This window comes from Microcaecilia unicolor, chromosome 7 (assembly GCF_901765095.1).
Source record: "Microcaecilia unicolor chromosome 7, aMicUni1.1, whole genome shotgun sequence".
Classification (NCBI taxonomy): domain Eukaryota; kingdom Metazoa; phylum Chordata; class Amphibia; order Gymnophiona; family Siphonopidae; genus Microcaecilia; species Microcaecilia unicolor.
Genome location: NC_044037.1, coordinates 289,556,793 through 289,581,073, shown reverse-complemented (window position 1 = coordinate 289,581,073; position 24,281 = coordinate 289,556,793). Strand labels below are relative to the sequence as shown.

The window sequence follows — 24,281 nt, the reverse complement described above, 5'->3', positions numbered from 1 at the left end:
ACTAGTTCGCCTTAATCTTTAATCGTAAACTCCTTAATAACACCAAATGTGTAAATTGCTCGCTGCCTGCTTGCATTTTACTCAACACGTAAATCTCAGAGCAAAAACATGTCCATTGCCCACGGTATTCAAAGCAGTCACTCGCCTAGATTGGCTAAAGGTAAAACCTTGATAGTACCAGGCTGGAAAACCATGAGTAAAAGCTTAAAAAGAATAAAAAAAACCACCAGCAACAACAAAAGGAATACAAAACCTACCCAACCCATCAGCACAAAATAGAATTACCCGGAGATAATACTGTTAAAGCCAGATTTGGGATTGTGCCTTGATGACGGTCCACCTTAAGAAAAAACCCTTCCCACGTCGGAGTCGCTCTCTCCCTCCACCTTAAAAGTGAAAGCTGGGCAGGAAGAGTGTATCGGTCGTCTCTGGAGCTTGTGGCTCTCTCTCTCTCTCGCTTTGAGCTGGAGATTCAGCCCTGACTTTTGGTCACCCCCCGCAAGTTTTTCTTTGTTTCGGCTGGACGCCTGAGCCCGGCAGAAGGCGAGCGCCTCCCTGAGTCCCTGCCCCCGGGAGCTTCTATTTATAGCATCAGCTGTCACCGTCTAAAGAATGGTGTGAAGAGAAGGCGGAGAGGGCATAGCCGGGGTTTAAGCTTGCCCCCTGGAGGGGGAGGGATCATATTTTTCTAAAAAAATAATAATAATAACAGAGCCGGTTTTTCTCTCTACGCGAGCAAACGCTGAGCACACACGAGTCAGGGAAGCCCTCTCCTGAAAGAAGACTCTCCAAAGACTCCAGGGGACCTGCAGAAAAGAATTCCTACCCGCACTCCGGTGAGTGGGGCGCTTGCCTTGCCTGATCGCCACAGGGCGAGAACAGTAGCCAACCATGCTTTAACCTGTCACGCTGTTTTGTGGTTATTTCTTTTATCTGATCAATGCTCGTGTGCCGGCTCTGGTTTGAGGATGCCAGAGCTGGGAGGGGGAGGGGGGCAGAGGGCTAAAATCCTTGTGACCCTGGGCAAGTCACTTAACCCTCCATTGGCCCAGGCATAGGAGCCAACTTTTCAAAATCATTGGGGGTGCTAAGCCCAGTGGAAGTAACCCCTCCCTGGACACATACAAGGAATTTTCTCAATATTGGGGGTGCTCAAGCACCCACAGAGTTGGCTCCTATGGAGGTATCTTGTATTCTGAGCTCATTAGGGACAGAAAAGTACCTGTAAAAATAGTGTGTAATTTGGCAGTATCTACAGGTATTTCAAGTGTGGATTATACATATAGATGTCCTTTGGCTCCTAAGCTAGTTGTGATTTCGAGTTTGATGATCTGAAAGGATTGTTAGCGGGGTTTTTTTTTTTTTTTTTTTACTGATGGAATGTTCAAGTCATTTATTGTGTGGGATGGTCAGTGTTTTAAATAAACAATCGCGTGCTTATGACCAAAGTTGCTTCAAAAGTAGGTGAACGTGTAACAACTCTTTACTTCACTAGCCCTGATGAGTTTCGACATTTTTTGTTTTGTTTTGTTTTTTGAGCGCTGACTTAGATTTAGTACCCTGTTGAGATTTGCTGTTGGAGGGTGGCCATTAAGGATTTACCAGTAAAGCTTCTGTTTAAATATTTTCGTATTCTTCTAATGGCCTCTGCAGAGAAAGGAATCTAGACTGTTGATTTGTGTGTATAATTCAGATACATTTTGTTTTCAGGGTCTGACCAATATACTTTACTCTTGATTTTTTTTCTTAAGTAAGATCAAGTGTTCTGAGATGACTTTTTGTCTCTAAACATAGTAACATAGTAGATGACGGCAGAAAAAGACCTGTACGGTCCATCCAGTCTGCCCAACAAGATAATTCATATTTGCTGCTTTTTGTGTATACCCTACTTCAGGGCACAGACCTGTATAAGTCTGCCCCGCCTCCCAACCACCGGCTCTGGCACAGACCATATAAGTCTGCCCAGCACTATCCCTGCCTCCCACCACCGGCTCTGGCACAGACCGTACAAGTCTGTCCAGCACTATCCCCGCCTCCCAACCACCAGTCCCGCTGCCCACCACCGGCCCTGGCACAGACCGTACAAGTCTGCCCAGCACTATCCCCGCCTCCCAACCACCAGCCCCGCCTCCCGATCTTGACTAAGCTCCTGAGGATCCATTCCTTCGGCACAGAATTCCTTTATGCTTATCCCACGCATGTTTGAATTCCGTTACCGTTTTCATTTCCACCACCTCCCGCGGGAGGGCATTCCAAGCATCCACTACTCTCTCCGTGAAAAAATACTTCCTGACAACATCTTTGTAAGTTTCTCCTTCAGGATTTCTACCTCAGAACTCCCAGGCCCAGATGATCAAAAACCCCGCACTGTTCCAAACAGCGCCCTAAAAATAGCGCCGGGACAGTGTTAACAGCCTCTAGCGCCGGAGTTTGCTTTTGATCATGAGGGCCCCAGAGTCCCTGTATTTCTGTATTTTCTGAAATACTCCCCATTCCATGTGCAGAACCCAAAAGGCAGTCGGAGCTCCCGAGTCTCAGTGCAGGGAAGAGGGCTTTAGAATGGTTAGGGACCGGGCAACATTCTTTCTTTATTTATTTACTGCATTTGTACCCCACATTTCCCCACCTATTTGCAGGCTCAATGTGGCTTACACTATGTTGCAAAAGGTATAATCATAAACAGAGTAAGAGGTTTGGTCTAATTTAACATATTACTGTGTAAGAAATTAGGTAGATAGGTCAGTAGAATTATTTACATAACACAAAATAAAACAGGTAAGATATAATGACCAATAGTGATAATGTGATGAACATAATCAAATTAGAAGGGATCAGTATTAGTTGGTTTAGATGTAGAATGGAATCAAGTCTTTAAGGAGGATTTTTATTGTAAGTCTCTTCGAACAGGTGCGTCTTCAATAATTCTGGAAGGTTGTCAAGTCATGCGTTGTTTTTATAGCATTCGGTAGTTTATTCCATGATTTTGTGCAGAGGTATGTGAAGGTAGATGCGTGTAGTGATTTGTATTTGAGCCCTCTACAATTGGGGTAGTGGAGGTTTAAGAAGGTACGTGATGAACTTTTTGATGTCTGGGGAAGGGGACGCCTATTTCAAAAAGCGGGCTCCACGGTGGAAATATGCCGCCGGTGCGAACGTTTCGAAAAGAGCGAGAGAGCGCACGGTTCGGAGTGAGGTATTTTTGATGGATACTTTCAAAACAAGGAGGAGCAACCCTATTAGAGCTGTATCGATTATTTATTTATTTATTTGCTGCATTTGTATCCCACATTTTCCCACCTATTTGCAGGCTCAATGTGGCTTACAATTTTCCTTCATGGCATTTGCCACTCCAGAGTAGAAAGGTACAGTTGATATTAAATAGAGAACAGGATGACATAATTAAGTGAATAACATAATGGATCGTCATTACAGAGTAAAAGAGACAATTTACATTACCTAAAGAATATTGATGACCTGGTAGATTAAACAGATAAGATTATTTGATTTGGCCCCAAATAGTGCCCTGAATACATTGTTTGTGTTTGTCCAACTAGTTTAAATTCAAATGCGAATAATCTGGGGCTCCACTGTGCTAAATCCTACTGAAATAAACATTTGGTCTTTGATTTCATGGTGCTGCTTTTTATTATCTGTTACGTTAAAGTTCAATGACCATTATTCTTATTTGGTATTCCTATTCAGCTGAATGCTAATAATGAAAAATATTATTCGGCCGAACAGTAAAAATGCTGTTCTTTATAGCTCTTAAGGGTTGCGGCAATAGCAAAAATTAAGTCAAGTGCCTTTTAATGGAAGAGCAAAGATCAGTGGCGTAGCCAGACCCAGTATTTTGGATGGACCCAGAGCTAACTTAAATGAGCCCTTCCACGGCACAGCACTCCACAGCCCCCCCCCCCCCCCCCCCCCCGAGATAATAGATTTTTTTTTTTCACCTACCCCACATCACTGGCTCCCAATCAAATAACGTATTGCTTTCAAAATCTGCACCCTGGTTCATAAAATTATCTACAGCGAAGCCCCGGGATACATGACAGACCTCATAGACCTCCCAATCAGAAACCCATCGAGATCAACACGATCATACCTAAATCTCCACTACCCACGCTGCAAAGGACTCAAATACAAATCGACTTATGCATCCAGTCTTTCCTATATAAGTGCACAAATATGGAACGCACTGCCAAAAGTCGTAAAAACAACGTATGACCACCTAAACTTCCGGAAATCACTAAAAACAAACCTGTTCAAAATGCATACCCCATTGACCTAACTTAAAAACCTGAATCTTTGCAACACAACGAAACCAAAGCTCGTAATGGACATAAAATAACTCTTCCACTCTAAGATCCCTAATGTGTCTGTCACATATGAACCTTATTCTACTAGAATATCACTTTGTATTTGTTCATACCAGAATTGGCGAACGCCTTTACGATACTATGTAAGCCACATTGAGCCTGCAAATAGGTGGGAAAATGTGGGATACAAATGACAAATAAATCTCTTCGCCGTCACCGCGTCCTGGCATCTGCCCTCCCATCGCTGAGCCTCCTCACTCCCTGCTGTACTTAACAGGTATCCCCAGCACCTGCAGTGATTTGATTATTGCGCCTGCGCCAGCCCTGCAGGCATCCATGGGCTGGGTCCCGCCAGACAGGAAATGATGAAAGCGGCCGGCGGAAGCCTGCAGGGCCGGCGCAGGCAGCAATAATTGAATCGCTGCAGGCGCCGGGAAAGCCTGTAAGGTACACCAGGAAGGGACGGGGCTCAGCGACAGGCGGGCAGATGCTGGGATGCCGTGGAGGAGGAGAAATGTTGTGGGGTGCCGCTGCTGGGTGGGCCTGAGCCAAGAATGGGTGGGCCTGTGCCCACTCGTAACTACGCCACTGGCAATAAAATAAATATAAATAAAATAAAATGTTATACCGAATTGTTCTCCTACTATTGTTTAGTTGCCCTATCAGTTTCCCGTTGTTTCTTTCCATTGTTCTTCTCCATTGTTCTGTTCCCTTAACGATACTTTGACTTTGTTTTTGCATAACTCCTCATAATGTAATCCATAACCGAGTTGTAACAAATTGTATTTCCACCATTCACAATGTATTGTAAGCCACACTGAACCCGCAAATAGGTGGGAAAATGTGGGATACAAATGCAATAAATAAATAAGATTGCAAATTGTCCTTGTTAACTGAGAAGCAGCTCCAAGGTACAAACAACTCACTTTGAAATGCCTGTATACAAACGGTAGAAAACTAAAAAAAATAAGATGGGAAAGTTAAAGTACATAGCCCTAAATGAAGAGGTAGGATATAATAAAACATCTCAAAGACCAAGTGATAGGAGTAAAGCCTTTTACAAAGGTGCGTAAGGCCCTACACACATCCAGCATGTGCCAAATCGGCATTACCACAAAGCTACCGCACAGGGCTGCCAAGAGGGGGGGGAATTCCCAGGGACTCCAAGGAGGGCCCAGCGCTGGGGTATCTTGCCCTCTCCTGCTCCCAGGCCGCTGGTGCCGCAATCCCGTCTCCACCTGCCTACCCTCAGCTCCCTTCTGTCTACCACCCGGTTCCCTGCATTAAAAAAAAAAAAAATCTCATTCGGCAGCGCAGCGCCTTCTGTGTGAAAACAGCAGATCGCCTCGGGTGGGCCTTCCCTCACTGTGTCCCGCCCTCCTCTGATGTAACTTCCTATTTTTGCGAGGGCGGGACGCAGTGAGGAAAAGCCCACCCGAGGCAAACTGCCACTTTCATACAGAAGGCGTTGCGCGTCTGATTTTGAGATTTATTTTTTTTAAATGAAGGGGGTCGGGTGGCAGACAGAAGGAAGCTGAGGGAAGGTAGGTGGAGACAGGGGACTGCAGCGCCGGCTTCCTGGGAGCAGGAGAGGGAAGTGACAGCAGTAGCGATTGGGGGGGAGGTGGAGGGGGGATGGGGGCAGCCTTGCCCCAGGCCTGGCTCAGTCTCTCGGCGGCCCTGCTACTGCATGCCTGAGGTGGTAATTCTGAATTTGGCGCATGCCAAAAACACACGATAGAAAATATTTTCTACTATGTGGTCCTTACCCAGCGGTAAACGGCAGTGGGCATGTGCTGCATGCTTACCGCCTGGGTAGCGGCGTGAGACCTTACCGCTAAGTCAATGGGTGATGGTAAGGTCTCAGGACAAAAATGGACAGGCACTGGTTTTTGTTTTGCTGCACGTCTATTTTCTGGCCCCTTAAAAAAGGCCTTTTTTCCAGGACGCAGTAAAAACTGGCCCAGTGCGTGCCCAAAAGACGCGCTTGCACTGCCACAGGCCACTTTTTTTGCCACGGCTTAGTAAGAGGGCCCCTTTGTTACCAGGGTACAAATTATATCACAATGATGAGTTGGATCGAATTGGGGGGGGGGGTAGCGCTGTATATTAAAGAGGGAATCGAACCTGACAAAGGCCAAGATGCACTAAAAAAATCGTTAGAGCCCTTCACTTACCGATTCCCTTAGCGAATCGGTAAGGAACGGGCATGCATTAAGGAAAGGGAATGCAAATGAGCTGCTCGTTGTAGCTCACTTGCATTCTCTATTCCATCGTTAAACAGTCGGAGTTTGGGAGGAGAGCAAAGTTTATAACGATTCTGAAGTTCGCCCCTGTGGCAGGAAAGTTCTCAAAATGAGACGGAAAGCATAATAAAAGTCATCTTTTGAGACCGCTGGTAAATGCACCCACACACACTTGCAACGAACCGCCAATAATTCCATCAAATAAGTGCAGCGCTCATAATAAAGGTTAAACTTCTTCGCTATGCCGCCGCTCACCCCCTCCACGGCCTGCTCGGGTTCCTCACTCAGCTGAGAGACCTGGACGTCTCTGAGCCAATCGCAACGCGTTTCACTCCATATTGAATCAGTCAAAAGTTTGGGGCATGATACTGGATTCCAAAATCCATGTTTAAAGCACAGATTACCGTATATACTTGACTATAAACTGAGATTTTTGGGCCCAAGAAAAAGCCCATAATTTGGGGGTCTCAGCTTATAGCCGAGTCAAGAAATTTCTGAGCTCCCTCCCTCCCTCTCCCCCTGCGGTGACTGGCACTTCTCTCTTGTTCCCCCCCCCCCCCCCCCCCCAAACTGTCATGTCTTACCGCTCCCTCCTGGGTTCTGCCATCGCTGACGCAGGAACCAGAAGGCTTCCAGCATGTGCAGATGCTCAATGCCCCAATTCCGCGTCAGCGATAATAACGTGTAGTGGCAAACATAAATAGTGATCTGACTGAAACAGAAGTGTCTCACAGCAACAGTAGTCGGTTCTGAAATGTATTTTATTTCCTTTTCACTATGAGGTAAATGGTGATTGTGGTACTGTAAGATGTATATATAATTTAAAATATTGCCCTAATTCTCTCTGACCCTGCTTGCTATGCCCTTCACATCCACTGCATTGTAAAAGCCCCCTGTGGTTGATAGCATGCAATCTCTCCATCCTCACCACTAGAGTCAGAATCACTGGACCAATGAGCAAAAGGAAGGACGTTCATTTGAGATTTAGGGGGAGGTTGGCAAACATTCCATGCATAAACTCTGCCCTGTTGGAAGATCTTTCTCATCAGGAGCCAGTTTCTGGTTGTTTGAAAGATGCCTTAAATTGAGTCATCCACGATTGCATGACTGTACATTGTTGATCAAAATCAGATAAACAAGTTGAGGCTTTAAAACAGTCATTATCTATTTCAAGCTTGATCTGTTCTTCCACTTGAATTGTGGTTTCTACTATCGTCAAGATCAATAAATCACTAGCATGTTTATTCAAAATTGTGATCCATTCATCAACAAATGCCTGATGGACCAAAGAGATTTTTGTACACTTTTGTATACCTAAGATATACCAAACATGTAGTGGAATTGGAAAAGGTGCAGCGAAGGGCAACTAAAATGATAGCGGGGATGGGACGACTTCCCTATGAAGAAAGACTAAGGAGGCTAGGGCTTTTCAGCTTGGAGAAGAGACGGCTGAGGGGAGACATGATAGAGGTATATAAAATAACGAGTGGAGTGGAACAGGTGGATGTGAAGCGTCTGTTCACGCTTTCCAAAAATACTAGGACTAGGGGGCATGCGATGAAACTACAGTGTAGTAAATTTAAAACAAATCGGAGAAAATATTTCTTCACCCAACACATAATTAAACTCTGGAATTCGTTGCCGGAGAACATGGTGAAGACGGTTAGCTTGGCAGAGTTTAAAAAGGGGTTAGACAGTTTCCTAAAGGACAAGTCCATAAACCACTACTAAATGGACTTGGGAAAAATCCACAATTCCAGGAATAACATGTATAGAATGTTTGTACGTTTGGGAAGCTCGCCAGGTGCCCTTGGCTTGGATTGGCTGCTGTTGTGGACAGGATGCTGGGCTCGATGGACCCTTGGTCTTTTCCCAGTGTGCCATTACTTATGTCCTCTACTTGGCTCACTTTTATTACGTTCCTCTGCATTCCTCCCCTTGCCTTGGAATCAGCTGTCATGACGTCAGTGACGTCAGTGCGTGTCTGCCTAGCAGACCACCTCCAGCCTAGGGAGCCACGGTCCCAGGCACAGAATGTTGGAGGTGAGAATTATTATATAGGACAGCCACTTATATACTCGTTTGCACAATGGAATTCCTTCCCAAATCATACAACCTTGCAATTTCAGCTATTTTCGGTCTTACTCCAGCTAATCTCTGTCTTACTTTATTGTTTACATAAAATGGAAAAATACTATCTGAATGTTATGGAATACAGAACACAATATCTAAAATGTTTATAAAAAAAAAAAAAAAAAGAAGTCCAAGGTTTCTTTCACAGGAGATTATAGTCGCCACCTTGCTACAGGAATCTCTCCAAGACCCAGGTCGTATCTCTATTTTTTCTAGGAACCTCAACACATCTTCTCTCTCAAACTGTTTACATATTCTTTGTGTCCTTGTCTGAGTCAGTCAACTCTGTCAGGGTGGGGAAGAGCACTCCTTGCTGAATCAACATGACCTTGTATTCACAGCTTCCACAGCGCTCAGCAAAAATACAGAAAATGCAGTTTGAGCCTTTAGCTATGTAGGTCATGGGTCATAACTGACCTGTCAGTGCTCAGAAAAATGTGAATCAGTTCCAATATTTAATATGGATGGTATTTGTATTCAATTACATTGTCTGTGTATAGTTAGCACTGTGTATTGACTGCTTTTCCTATAGTTTGCAGTATCCTGTGATTGACTCCTTGTGAGCTTTCCCTATTGGCTCTTAGTTCGGAGCTAGGGTCAGCCCTCCCTCTCTGCCCCTGCGACCTGTGTGAGAGACAAAGCTGCCAATTCCGCGGTTCGGCTGCATAATTGGGCAGGTTTTGTGCGACCGCCGAGGTTTTCTTTGAAAGACGAGGGTTGCGGGATATTGGGCGGCTTTTTTTGCCACAGCGGTTGTGGCTTGGCTGTTTTTTTCCCACGGACCAATAGAAGCCCCGCAGATGCAGGCTGTAGGCTTCTTTTAAATGCCTGAGTGTGCCTATGCGGCGGTGGGAAGCCTTTCAGAGTCTCTCTCTCTCTCTACCTCTTCAGTCTGCCATATGCGGTGAGTTCAGTAAGTTTTTTTCTTCGTGGGGGGTCCATTTATGGTTGTGGTTACTTTATTAATATTCATCATTTATAATTTTATTCATAATATTTAATATGATATTCATATTACCTTATTTATATTAATATTGGGCTGGTTTTGAGCTGGAAAAAGTTTTGCCATTTGGCAACACTGGTGAGAGAGAGAGAGCTTAGTCTTGCTAGCATGCTTTGTGATTAGGAGCTGATCCCTTCTTTCCAGCAAGATTTTTCACCATCTCCCCAATTTCCTATTTATTTTCCTTGAGTTTCTCCCCCTTATTTTCTTTTGAGTGTTACAGCTTTTTGTTGGATTATTTGTAGTAAATAATTAGCAGATTTTAGTACACACAGCTTCAGCTTTAGAAATGTTAATTTCTTTCTTCATCTCTCTCTCATTCACCCCTGAATAATTCACTGCTGAGTCACTTTAAAGTTGAAGTAACAAAACATCTGTTTACTCACAGTTTGTAGTTAGATTATAATCAGACAGGCTTATATATACATATTACTATACATTTGTATTATCAGCTCCTTCCATGTGCTTAGATGGTAATGGATGCTCACACCACCATAGATCCTCTCAGGTTAGGAGAGATCATGAGCTCCATGTGCTCCATGTGCTGCATCTGCTGCATCTAACCCCCACAGGAAGTTGCATAGCTGTGTGACCTCTCTAAGTAATTCACATCAGAGGTCACAGAGTAATCACAGAGAAATAATAGGTGACAGGCAATGCATGTAAAATACAATACATTCCAACAAACCCCTTCTCATGCATAACTGTCATGCAATTATTTATTCATACAAAGTCCAAGCTTTATACGCAGATTCACAAAATGTTCTCTGGGTAACGGTTTGGTCATGATGTCAGCTGTCATCTCACTGGTGTGACAATAGTGTAGACTGATGACCCCTTCTTTCGCCAACTCTCGCACGTTGTGGTATTTCGTTGCGATGTGCTTGGTGCGTGACTGAACCTTGTCATTCTGTGACAGTCGGATGCAGCTCTGATTATCTTCCATTATCTGGATTGGTCTCTGTTCAGCTATTCCAAAATCCAGCAAAAGTTTTTCAATCCACATCAGTTCTCTGCACGCTTCCGATACAGCCACGTATTCAGCTTCTGTAGAAGACAAACTCACAATACTTTGTTTATGACTGGCCCATGAAATTTGTACATTTCCATACATAAACACATATCCACTTGTGGATTTATAATCAGAATGATCCCCTGCCCAATCTGAATCACAGTAACATATTAGTTTTGGATTACTATTGGCTGAAATCTTTAATTTACAATCAATGGTACCCTTTAAATACCTTACCATCCTTTTAACTGCAGTCCAATCTGATTTGGTAGGTGAGCTGACCCTTCTGCTCAAAATTCCTACTGCATTTGCTATATCAGCCCTGTATGTGGTAGCTAGATATAAAAGCTTACCTATGGCTGATCTATATTGGATGTTATCTGGTAAAGGTTCTCTTACTGTTTCATCCTTCAGAAAATCAGTGATCATGGGAGTGCTTACAACTTGGGCATCTTGCATACCTAAACTTTCAATAAGCTCATTTATTTTCTGCTTCTGGCTTAGAAGATAAGAACCATCATTTTGTTTCTCAATTTCTATACCAAGATAGTATGACACATTTCCAAGTTCTTTTATCTCAACATTGTGGTTTAAACACTTTACAATGTCCTTGTACTCTTGCTCACTTTTGCTTGCAATGAGCAGATCATCAACAAAAGCTAAAATGTATGCATATTGTCCATTTGTGCACCTAGTGTACAAGCATTTATCTGCTTCACCTTGCTTAAATCCTAAATTTGTCAATATTTCATGCAATTTTTCATTCCAACATTCTGCACTTTGCTTTAATCCATAAAGACCTTTGTTTAATTTACACACTAGCTGTCTTTGTTTTGTATTTATGAAACCTGTTGGTTGTTCCATGTACAAGTCTTCAGTTATTTCTCCATGAAGAAACGCTGTTTTCACATCAATGTGGTTGACTTGCATGCCTTTTGAGACTGCAATGCTCAGAAGTGTTCTGATTGTCGTGTGTTTCACTACAGGTGCAAACACTTCATCAAAATCTTCTCCATATTTTTGAAGATATCCCTTTGCCACTAATCTGGCTTTATACCTTTCCACTTTTCCTTGTGCATTCCTTTTTAACTTGAATACCCATTTGCATCCTATAGCTTTCTTGCCAGGAGGTAATTTTGTAAGAATCCAAGTATTATTTTTATCCAATGCATCAATTTCTTCTTGTGCAGCTTTATGCCATTCAGCAGCTTCTTCTGCTGGCATTTTCTCAATCTCATCCCATGTTAAGGGCTCTTGAGCTTCTGCTGACTTTGTTAGGTAAGACAGTCTTGGGGGTGGAACACCTTTGTTTTCCCTGGATGAGCGTCTGACAACAGGTTGGTCTGACCTTTCCGCATCCTCTAAATCTGAGAGTTCTTCTCCAATTGATTCCCCTTCTCCAACTGTACTGTCTTCTTCAATGATTCTTTCTGTGTCTGCTTCCTCTGCCTGTTCCTCGTTAGATACAGGTGAGTTGCTTTCAGACATCTGCCTTGGTATGGCATTTATATACACTGGCATGTCTATTATGGTTCTAGTTTCATATTCTGGATGATAAGGCTCATCTGGGATAATCCAGCCTTTATCAACCCTTTTGTTTTCATCAAAATATGTAACATGTCTTATGCCAACAATGCCAGTTTTCAGATTCAAAATTCTATATCCTTTGTGTCCTGGAGCATAGCCAACTAAAATGCCCCTTTCTTTTGTGGAATCCAGCTTATGCCTTCTTTGCTTTGGTACATGAGCATATGCTGTACTTCCAAATGTTCTTATGTGTGACAGGTTTGGCTTCCTACCATGCCATGTCTCATGTGGTGTGCGCTCAGCGCCTTTAGTTGGCATTCTGTTTTGTAGGTACACTGCTGTGAGAATGGCTTCCCCCCATAGTCTTTTAGGGAGATTGCTATCTGACAGCATACATCTGGTCATTTCCACAAGTGACCTAAATTTTCTCTCTGCAACAGAATTTTGCTCTGGTGTATATGCTACTGTTGTGATATGCTGAATGCCTTCTTGTTCTAGAAATGTGCGCATGCTGTGTGAAGTGAACTCACCACCATTGTCGGTCTGAAGAACCTTTGGTTTTCTTTCAAATTTATTGCTCACCATGGCTACGTATTTCTTCAGCATGTCTGTGACTTGACTTTTTTCTTTCAGCAAATAGGCCACACAATATCTAGAGAAATCATCCAAGAATATTAGCACAAATCTGTTATTTCCCAATGATGGGATATTAAACGGTCCACATAAGTCACTGTGTATTAAGTCCAGCACTTTATTACTCCTATTTCCTGTGTATGCAGGAAATGAGGGTCTCACACCTTTTTGAGTAACACAGTCTATGCATTTCTCCATTTTACCAGCATTTGCACTTATCTGAATGCCAGTGGCCAGTTGCTTACTGTAAAGATCCTGGATCACCTTAGAATCACGATGTCCCAGGCGGCGGTGCCAGATTTCCAGACTACATTTACCATCATTCTTCCTTACTTGCGCCATATGTGAGGCTTCACCTGAAATGCTCAGTTTATAAACATCATTATGCATAAAAGCTTCAGCATACACTTCATCATTTTTAGAGATTGTGCACTTACTGTTTTCAAAATGAATCGCAAATCCCTTCTTATCTAATGTAGATACACTAAGCATATTACAAACTGCTTGGGGAATATACAAGACATCACTTACAGGAATTTCTTTAACTTCATTAGACACTTTGCATTTTAAGAATCCAATACCTTTTGCTTGGATCTTAGCAGTCCCTGCGTTTGCAGTTTTAAGAATACCTTCCTCTGGACACATTTCCTGAAAGAAATCTTTACAATTGGTTAAATGGCATGTGCTCCCTGAATCCAAAATCCAAGTACTTTCATTTGAATTATTATTTACCATAGTCAAAGATTTTTCTGCCATTAGAAAGCCCTTGTGTTTATCTTTGTCCTTCATACATTTCCTGGTTTGAAAATTCTTTAGTTCCATTGGCTTAGGTGAGCTAGAGGGAGTGTTTTGTGTTTCCTTACACCATTTAGATACATGTCCCTCCTTTCCACATGAGTAGCAAATCAGCTTGCCCTTGGGTGGAGTTTTCCCATAGCTCCGCCTTCCTCTGTTCTTTGCCAAGAAATTTGTTTCATTTCTCTCTGACTTGCTTTGAGAACACATCTCCTCAGAATCATTTATTATGCATTCCTGCCTTAGTTTTGATGTTGTCTGTTCAAAAGATTGCCCTTCAATGGCCTCATTTACAGACCTAAAAACATCAAACTTCTTTGATAGTGAGGTAAAAAGAAATGCTCTTTTCAATGCATCACACATGGGAATTCCTGAAAGTTCTAGCTTTTGAAATGAAGACATAAGATGCATAATGTGATCATTACATTTACTTTTATCCCTTAATTTGGTTTCATTCAACTCTGCCAGCCAAATTGGTTGCTGCTTTGCATATGTAGTTGCATACATAGTTCTCAGTTTATATAAAATGTCCTTTGGTGTATCTTTTCCCTCCACTAATATGGCTTGTTTCTCTGAGAGAGCTTCCAAAAGCATGCACTTCACATAATAGTTTGCATTGTCCCATTCAGCCATATTTTCAGCTGTTCTGTCTTGGTCTAAGCATATATTTAATCTTTTTGCTCGAAGGAGACATATGAATCTTAATTCCCACTGCTGATAATTAAACTCAGTTAATTTAGGCACCTTGAGAGAATAGAACAATGGTGAATTTCTTCCCTCAGCCATTTTCTTAGCCTTCTGTCTGCTGTGTGGGGGGAGAGAGAGACAGACTGAATCTTTCCTTTAAAACTTAAGAGAAAAATGTGGCCTTTTTTTCTGCCTGGTAATATTTCTCTTCTTTTTCAATTCCTGGCCCCTGGGCCCATAACCCTTTTGTTGGATTATTTGTAGTAAATAATTAGCAGATTTTAGTACACACAGCTTCAGCTTTAGAAATGTTAATTTCTTTCTTCATCTCTCTCTCATTCACCCCTGAATAATTCACTGCTGAGTCACTTTAAAGTTGAAGTAACAAAACATCTGTTTACTCACAGTTTGTAGTTAGATTATAATCAGACAGGCTTATATATACATATTACTATACATTTGTATTATCAGCTCCTTCCATGTGCTTAGATGGTAATGGATGCTCACACCACCATAGATCCTCTCAGGTTAGGAGAGATCATGAGCTCCATGTGCTCCATGTGCTGCATCTGCTGCATCTAACCCCCACAGGAAGTTGCATAGCTGTGTGACCTCTCTAAGTAATTCACATCAGAGGTCACAGAGTAATCACAGAGAAATAATAGGTGACAGGCAATGCATGTAAAATACAATACATTCCAACACTTTTCCTCTCAGCTTTGCTGAGGTTCTAGCCAACTCCTTGCCTCTGGGGTGGTTAGATACAGACTCTGTGTGCAAAAGGCCACAATTCTTGTTCAAGCAACCGAACTTTAGATTTTCTTTGTTTATTCTGAGTATACAATAAAGAAGGTTTGCTTAAGAATTGAGTCTACTAGTAAAGCTTCTGCTTGGGGATGGTCTATGCTGGCAGTTTAAGCTACACTACGTTTTGCCTAGAACAGTACGTATCCGGATTGCATGTGGAATGAGAAGCCATTTTGTCTATTTTAAAAGACCAATTACTATCACTAACTACTACTACTACTTAACATTTCTAAAGCGCTACTAGGGTTACGCAGCGCTGTACAATTTAACATGGAAGGACAGTCCCTGCTCAAGGAGCTTACAATCTAAAAGACAGGTGTATCTCTGAGAAGTGAAGGTGTAAATGTCACAAAAACCCCCTAAAACACTCTAACATGGAACTAAAAGAAGAAAAAAAAACTTGTACTAGTCAAAATACTCCTAATGATGATAATTCATATGACTTTTATTTTTATTTTTGTAGTATGGTTGACTATCATATAAAGGGCAGTAAGTCATGCCCAAGAAACACAGCAATTTCATTTGGTGCTGAAAGGTGAACAATATTCGTATGAATGTTATCATCATTTTGAATAGTATAACTTTTGGGGGGAATTTATTATATGGCTGGAGTGTTCTAGAGGTTTTTGCAATATATATTTTTACACCGTAGAAGGGTGGCTCTTTCTTCTGCCGTGCTGGCTGGGTGGGGTTTCTTGGAGGGCATGGCGTATTTGAGGTAACTGACACGGTGTCCCGTTTAACCAGCAGAAGGTAATGTCAGAGGAGAACAGATGAGAGGGCATTCTGAGGAAGCGTGGCACAGACTTTGCTAATGATACTCTTCAGAATGAAGATTGTTGAGGGTGGACTGGGATTATCACCACCATGGTGGTACATCTGCTATGGGAGAAGCAAGGTCAGCAACCCCTATTGATCAGAATGTAGCATGCTAGGGGTCAGGGGTCACTCCTGGAGAAAACAGCTGTCTGCAGCCAGAAAATGGTAACCTTGTTCTGACATGTGCAATCGGAGATCTTGTCACAAAATAGTCATTGATTTTTTGTTCTCCTAAAAGTCTACAGTGGAAAGGGGAGGAGGGGGAGATGCTCTGATTTATTCCAAAGGTTGCATTTTAAAGGAGGAGATGGTAGTACTGGAGAACAGACCTCATGGGTGAGATCATTTTGTTAAACTGTATTCTTTTCAGTTTAGCACATCCCTGACATATGCTGCCCCCCCCCCCCCCCACACCCCTCATATAAATATGTGTAATTTTACAATTAGAAAAAGATAGGGGTAACAGGTTAGTGACCTCCCAGTCCCTACCTACCTCCAGCGACTACAATCGGGATTAGGTGGGTGATAACCTCCTGTCTTAAGCAGCTGAGATGAGTTTGCCAGCTGCCACAATATGGGTCATGTTCGGTGACTGTGCAGGTCCCATCCCTGCACACATTGAGCATTTTTAAAACCCACAGACCAGGCACCAGCACTTCCGAGCTGCTGCTATCACAAGATCCAGCAACCAGGAAACGTCAGTCTGTGAGCTTTAAACACACTCATGGTGGTTTTAAGTATGTTACTCTTCCCTGCTCTCCTGAACTTTGAACTGTGACAAATTCATACACAATGAATTTGATCCAGTTCAAAAGGATGTGGGTCAGACTAGACCCCCCCCCCCCCCCCCAGTCTGACCCAGCAGAAAATGATCACTGCACTTGTACAGACACCCTTTTGAGAAAAGATCAGGGCATGCTATGAAGTTCAACGTTCAGAATTGTTTAGTAATGTAGTAAATGATGGCAGATAAAGTCCAAAATGGCCTGTCCAGTCTGCCCAGTAAAATGCTAAGTATAGCAACAAGTGCCTTCTCCCATCCCTGTGCCTTCATTTGAGAGTTGGGAACTGCCATGGGGATTGGGGAGAGAAAAAAAAACCCAAAATGGTATGGGTTCTGCACCAGAAGATTTATGAGAAGAGACTTTAAATATATACCAAGAGGGGGGGAGAGGGACAAGGGAGACTTTTTATATAGATGTTTAAATACTTGAAAGGTATTAATAGTCAAATAAACCTTTTCCCCAACGATGAGGGAAAACTGTAGAACCAGAAGACTTGAAAAAGCTGAAAGAGAAAAAAAATTAAAAGCAATATTGGGAAATATGTTTTCTTGGGAAAGGTGGGTAGGGACAAAAATGGTGATGAAATTCAAAAAGGCATGGGATAAACACAGAGGACCCCTATACATCAAGAGGACAGAGCATTACCACTCAGATCAAAACATGAAGGACTTAACTTTTTCCTCTGTGCTTTTCTGAAATGAGAATCTGCCCAGATTGGCAGGCTACCATCCTGACCACTTTACTAGGCAGATTAGACCTATCTGTCATCATGAACTAGATTACTGTGTGTCATCCATTTATTTGTGCAAAAACTACCCAGTTGACCATATGATCACTGGCACAGACCTCCAGCATCTTTCAAAAATTTAAAGGCTTCCATACCCTGTCAAAAGGAATATTTTCCCTTGTATGTATATTCTGTAAAAATGTAGCGGAACTAGAAAGGTGTAAAGGACGGCAGAGGATGGAACAGCTCTTATGAGTAGCCCAGCAGGCCAGGAACCTTTTTTGCTTAGAACAGAGCTTCCCAAACTGGTGGAGGCGGCTATAAGTACATCATTATCTCCGGGGGGCTTGCACAGTTTTGACTGCAATGGTGGGATCGCAAGCACAAAAAGATTGGAAAGCACCGCATTTGAGATTAACAGGAGATGAGAGAGTTTCATAAAACCGTGATAGGAAATGGTTATTTACTGTTTTCCACAGTGCAAGGGTTAGGTCACATTCCACGGGACTGACGGGAGCATATCTGAAATGAATCGAAGTTTGGGGCTTGGGGGGTTTTGTTTTGTTTTGTTTTCAGTCAGTATAATTTGAGCTCAGGAGTTTTGCTGCCAGATGATGTTCAAGGCTAGTAAATGAGCAGAGTTTTAAAATGTTTTGGGATATGTTAGATAACAATATGAAAAGGACTTTTCCTTTTTTTTTTTTTGGATCTGCCATGTACTTCCTAATGACCTAGACTGGCCTCTCCTCAGAGGGGATGTTAGGCTGGATGGACCATTTGTCTGAGCCAGATTAGCATGCCTGGAATAGACTTCCTGAGCAGATACGTCAAGCTCCATCTCTGACCGTCTTCAAATCTAAGCTAAAAGCCCATCTTTTTGATGCTGCTTTTAACTCCTAACCCTTATTCACTTGTTCAGAACACTTATTTTATCATCCTCACTTTTAATATTCCCTTATCTCTTGTTTGTCCTGTTTGTCTGGCCTAATTAGATTGTAAGCTCTGTCGAGCAGGGACTGTCTCTTCATGTTCAAGTGTACAGCGCTGCATACGTCTAGTAGCGCTATAGAAATAAGTAGTAGTAGTAGTCTTTGGGATTCCGGAATCTTGTTACTCTTTGAAATTCTGCACAGAATCTTGCTACTCTTCGGGATTCCGGAATCTTGCTACTCTTTGTCCTTATCTCTTATTTGTCCTGTTTGTCTGTCCTAATTAGATTGTAAGCTCTGTCGAGCAGGGACTGTCTCTTCATGTTCAAGTGTACAGCGCTGCGTACGTCTAGTAGCGCTTGAGAAATGATAAGTAGTAGTAGAAGTACGGGGCCTCTTTCTAGTTCAGTTACTGAGGCTTAATGAGGGAAATTGATATGCAGTAAATGCTAAATTTAATGTGGTAACGATTGGCGGTGTTCCTGCATTAGCAGTTCCCTTAGCAGCACAGGGTTGGGCAACTTTTATACACACAAAACCGCACGAATGTCAGTGATACCCCCTGGTGGGCCACAACATTCCGTAATGTCAGAACTGGAAATGCACAAAGCTCCGTAGACCTGTACATAAGTATTGCCATACTGGGAAAGACCAAAGGTCCATCGAGCCCAGCATCCTGTTTCCAACAGTGGCCAATCTAGGTCTCAAATACCTGGCAGGATCCCAAAAATGTACAAAACATTTTATACTGCTTCTTCCAGAAATAGTGGATTTTCCCCAAGTCCATTTAATAACAGGTCTATGGACTGTTGCTTTAGGAAGCCGTCCAAACCTTTTTTTAAACTCCGCTAAGCTAACCGCCTATACCACATTCTCTGGCAACGAATTCCAGAGTTTAATTACATGTTGAGTGAAGAAAGATTTTCTCTGATTCGTTTTAAATTTACTACATTGTAGCTTCATCGCATGCCCCCTAGTCCTAGTATTTTTGGAAAGCGTAAACAGACGCTTCACATCTACCCATTCAACTCCACTCATTATTTTAGAGACCTCTATCATATCTCCTCTCAGCTGCCTTTTCTCCAAGCTGAAGAGCCCTAGCCACTTTAGCCTTTCCTCTTAGGGAAGTCATCACATCCCCTTTACCTTTTTCGTCGCCCTTCTCTGCACCTTTTCTAATTCCACTATATCTTTTTTGAGATGCGGCGACCAGAATTGAACACAATATTTCCTCAAATATGGAGGATACAAAGGCATTATAGCATCCTCATTTTTGTTTTCCATTCCTTTCCTAATTATACCTAACATACTATTTGCTTTCTTATCCGCAGCAGCACACTGAGCAGAAGGTGATAAGTAAAAATTTGCACATTTGCAAGAGAAAGTATTTAAAATCTCTGCAATTATAGTGAATTGACACTTTCTGTGTATACTTCCCATGGTCTCAGGGGCAGCATAAAATTCAATGGCAGGCTGCGTTTGGTCCGTGGGCAGCAAGTTGCCCACCACTGCCTTTAGCATGTGGTACTGAGGTATTAGTTAACAGAGAACCATTTAGTGCCTCCTACTTAGGAGGTGGCAGCCTAGTGTTGTAAGTGCTACGACCTCTTCATGCCCTGCCTAGTTCCATCCCTCAGCCAAAAATGCTGTTATTGCATGCACTTAGGTCGCAAGAATCCGAGGGAACGGTACAGTATAGGGGGTGTAGTGCTTCAGTGTGCGAAGAAAGAGCAGGACTTGGGGTGATTTTGTCTGATGACCTTAAAGCTTCCAAACAGAAAAAGCGACGGCCAAAGCCAGAAGGATGCTTGGGTGCATAAAGAGAGGCATGACCAGCAGGAAAACGGAGGTGATAGTGTCGTTGGATAAGTCTCTGGTGAGGCCTCATTTGGAGTATTGCGTGCAGTTCTGGAGACCGCACCTACGGAAAGATATAAACAGGATGGAGTCGGTCCAGAGGGCGGCTACGAAATTAGTAAGCGGTCTCGAATGCAAAAATTATAGGGACAGGCTTATGAACCTCAACATGTATACACTGGAAGAGAGGAGGGAGAGAGGAGACATGATAGAGACGTTTAAATATCTCAAGGGCATTTATGTACAGGAAGAGAGCCTTTTTCAAATGAAGGAGAGCTCTGGACTGAGGGGGCATATGACAAAGTTAAGAGGGAATAGGCTTAGGAGTAACCTAAGGAAGTATTATTTCACAGAAAGGGTGGTGGAGGCGTGGAATGGCCTCCCGGTGGAGGTGGTGGAGTCGAGGACTGTTCCAGAATTTAAAAAGGCATGGGATAAGCATGTGGGATCGCTTAGGAACAGGAAGAATAAGGGGTTACAGAGGATGGGCAGACTGGATGGGTCATATGGCCTTTATCTGCCGTCATGTTTCTATTAATCAAAAGACCCAGAAGCACATAACCCAGAGATGTTTGGGGGTTTTTTTAGACTGAACTTCTGACAACTTGGGGTGACTTCTTAAACTACATTTATCTATTCTTCCATTCTTTCATCCATATACACAGGTTTATTTGCGAATGCAAACCTACGCTTATGGATAAAGGCACAGCTGGGCGCAGAAAGCAGTGGGGTGACAGGGAAGTCAAGGCTCCCCACTAAAAATGAGCAAGAAAGGTGGCAAAGTTGGTGCCACAGGGATCCAGAAACCTAATGGCACAAAAAATGTGTGTGTGGGGGGAGGGGGAAGAACCTACAGCAGCACAGTCTTCAGTGCCCCAGTGAGAATTCAGCTTCAGCTTGCACAAGAGGGTGTGGATAAGCAGACTCAGTAGCTAACCGGACAAATAGAAGCTAGAGGAAGCATGATTGGGGGTGGAGGAAAGAAAGAGAAAAGGGAGCGGGGACACAAGGTCGAAAAGGGAGGGAGAGGAGAAAAGGAAGCGCAGACGCAAGGGGGGAGAGGGGTGAAAAAGAGAACATTGAGCCACAAATGCGGAGACTGCCTTAAATACACACCCTGGCTGACCCCATACACGTGTCTCGCCTTGGAGCATGACTCGTATAGTGAATACATCGACCGGAAGCAAAGTATCTCGGGAAGGTGCACGTGAAAAGTAAACCACAAGCAAATGGAACCATACACTCTCAACCAGTTTCAGCAACTCTGCCTGTACAATTTAAAAAAAAAAAAAAAAAAAAGTAGAAATATATAATTATGACCTTATTTACTGATACTGAATCGCCAATGAGCTCACTATAACACTTGCGGATACATATTTCCTCTGACCCGGGCCCAGTAGGTATGGACAAATACTCCTAACCCCGGGTCCCTCGAAATCAACTGCTGAATCAAAGTGCAACAGGAGACCCTTTCTCCCCCTGGGGTATGGTGATAGGACCGGGGAGTCAACCCAGCACTTGCAACTAGTTGTATTCAACAAGCTCCCTTAGAAAACAGCGGAGTAACATTAATTCATTTTTTTAGATTAATAAAGGAATTTGAGGGCAATCTAGAACATAAATACTAACATTTTACATGCATGTTATATCGTATGTGCCTTCCTACCTTCTTGCAGCTTTTGTGCAAGGAAGGTATGCACAGAGACCAGGGACTAATCGAATAGACTAGTGGTTCCCAAACCTGGTCCTGGAGGCACCCCAGCCAGTCAGGTTTTCAGGATACCCACAAGGAGTATTCATGAGTTATTTGCATGCAGTGGAGGCCATGAATGCAAATGTCTCATGAATATTCATTGTGGGTATCCTGTAAACCTGAGTGGCTGGGGTGCCTCAAGGACCAGGTCTGGGAACCATGAGAATAGATGGTATAGACCCAATTAGACTGGTATTCTACTAAAGTGGGTGCCTACATTCCTTTATTGGATGAGTTCCTTCCAGTCACTCTCCCAGGTTCTCTGTTTATAGAAGTACTCCTTTTAATGGAGTAAGTATGAGGACCCATTGACCGGCACAAGAGTCCAACAAATTTCATCCCAGGTTTAAAAATCGGCGGATAGATGGTTATATTGGTTGATATAACCTGCTATCAAAAATAAGGATATTATTCTGCCATTGTATCGCTCTATTGTGTGACCGCACCTCGAGTATTGTGTTCAGTTCTGGTCGCCGCACATCAAAAAAGACATAGTGGAATTGGAAAAGGTGCAGAGAAGGGTGACAAAGATGATACAGGGGATGGGACGGCTTCCCTATCAGGATAGGCTGAAGAGGCTGAGGCTCTTCAGCTTGGAGAAAAGGCGGCTGAGGGGAGTTATGATAGAGGTCTAAAAGATAATGAGTGGAATGGAACGGGTCGATGTGGAGCGTCTGTTTACGCTTTCCAAAAATACTAGGACAAGGGGGCATGAGATGAAGCAGCATAGTAGATGACAGCAGAAAAAGACCTGCACGGTCCATCCAGTCTGCCCAACACAGTGTGGTAAATTTAAAATGAATCGGAGGAAATATTTCTTCAGTCAACGCATAGTTAAACTCTGGAATTCGCTACCGGAAAAGGTGGTTAAGGCGGTTAACTTAGCGGACTTCAAAAAAGGGTTGGACAGCTTCCTAAAGGAAAAAGCCATAGAATGTTATTGAATGGACGAGGGAATAATACAGTATTTCTAGGATGGGCGGGCAAATTGCTTGTTCTTTTGGCCGCTGTCGGTGACAGGGTGCTGGGCTCGATGGACCCTTGGTCTGTCCCAGCATGGCGATGCTTATGTACTTTTGTACTTATAACTGGGGGATATTCAGTGGTGGATAGCCGGTTAAGTGCTATTTAACCGGTCAGCAGCCATTTTGGCTGGTTAAATAGCACTGAATATGGAGGGGGGGGGGGGGATGTTTCCACCAGGGGCTGACTGTATCTTGACAGCCATGAAAGCATGGGGTGGCTGCACAATAGGTTATGGTAGGAAGGTGCTACACTTTATACATCAGTCATCATGCACCCTATAAGATTCCATAAGCCATGTAGTTTGTGCAGTGTCTAAAAATGGCTTTAAGCTATGCCCATAAAGACTGGAAGCTGTGAAGTGCAGACAAATGGGTATTTGGAAGATTTATTTATGTATTTATTTATTGCATTTGTACCCCACATTTTCCCACCTATTTGCAGGCTCAATGTGGCTTACATAGTACCGTCAAAGGCGTTTGCCCAGTCGGCGGATAACAAATACAAAGTTGTATAGTGATCGTATGAGGTATAAGTGGAGGGTCGGAATGGATGAAGATTGCGTGTTGTCCTGTTCGATCATAGTCATGCTGTGTTGGTATAAAAATGTTTAATTAAATTAATTAATAAAAATGTTGCTCGTATCTTTCATCACCAAGGAAACAAGGATACTGGCAAATACATTAACACAATGTGGTTTACATTTTCTCCAAATGAATAAGCTTATCGAGCGTTTCCAAAGAGATAGTTTCATCTAGTGTAGAAATGAACGTAGAGCAAGGTCTTTCTGCTTTGTTTTTTGTTTGGCAGGCCATATCGTTTTGGAATTCTGTATCAATCGTTGCATACTGAATCCGATTTATTTAGTTTCAGCAAAACTAAATGGTAAGCTTAATTTAAATCTTTCCTACTGAATTTTCACATTAAAATATAGGGGAATACGGAGGAAAAGAATTCAGTTTTAACACTGCCTTATCTGTCTTTTGAAAACAGTTCTGTTGGCCACTGACATCACTAGTCAAAAACCTCCACCTCCCTGTATGGTTTTTGTTTTTGTTTTTTTTTTATTAATTTTATTTGCTTATTCATAATTTTGCCATAGAAAATAGAGAAACATCAAGAAAAATTCAAAAACTAAAAAAATAATAAGAGGAATTATGCTACTTTTTTCCTTTCTTTATCTGATTTTATAATTCATTTCAAACTGGAATTGCGGTTTATACAGA

The 24,281-nt window shown here is 42.7% G+C and overlaps 1 protein-coding gene across 2 annotated transcripts in view; it reads left to right on the top strand.

Moving 5' to 3' along the window:
* Window positions 1-442: 442 nt before the first annotated feature.
* Window positions 443-24,281, top strand: part of LOC115474038 (ras-related protein M-Ras) — a 115,964-nt gene continuing 92,125 nt past the window's right edge. Inside the window, exon 1 of one of the 2 annotated variants that reach the window (XM_030209323.1) lies at window positions 443-836. The gene's annotated coding sequence lies outside the window, so the exon portion shown is untranslated. The remainder of the gene's footprint in view (window positions 837-24,281) is intronic. The other variant, XM_030209324.1, reaches the window with a different exon arrangement.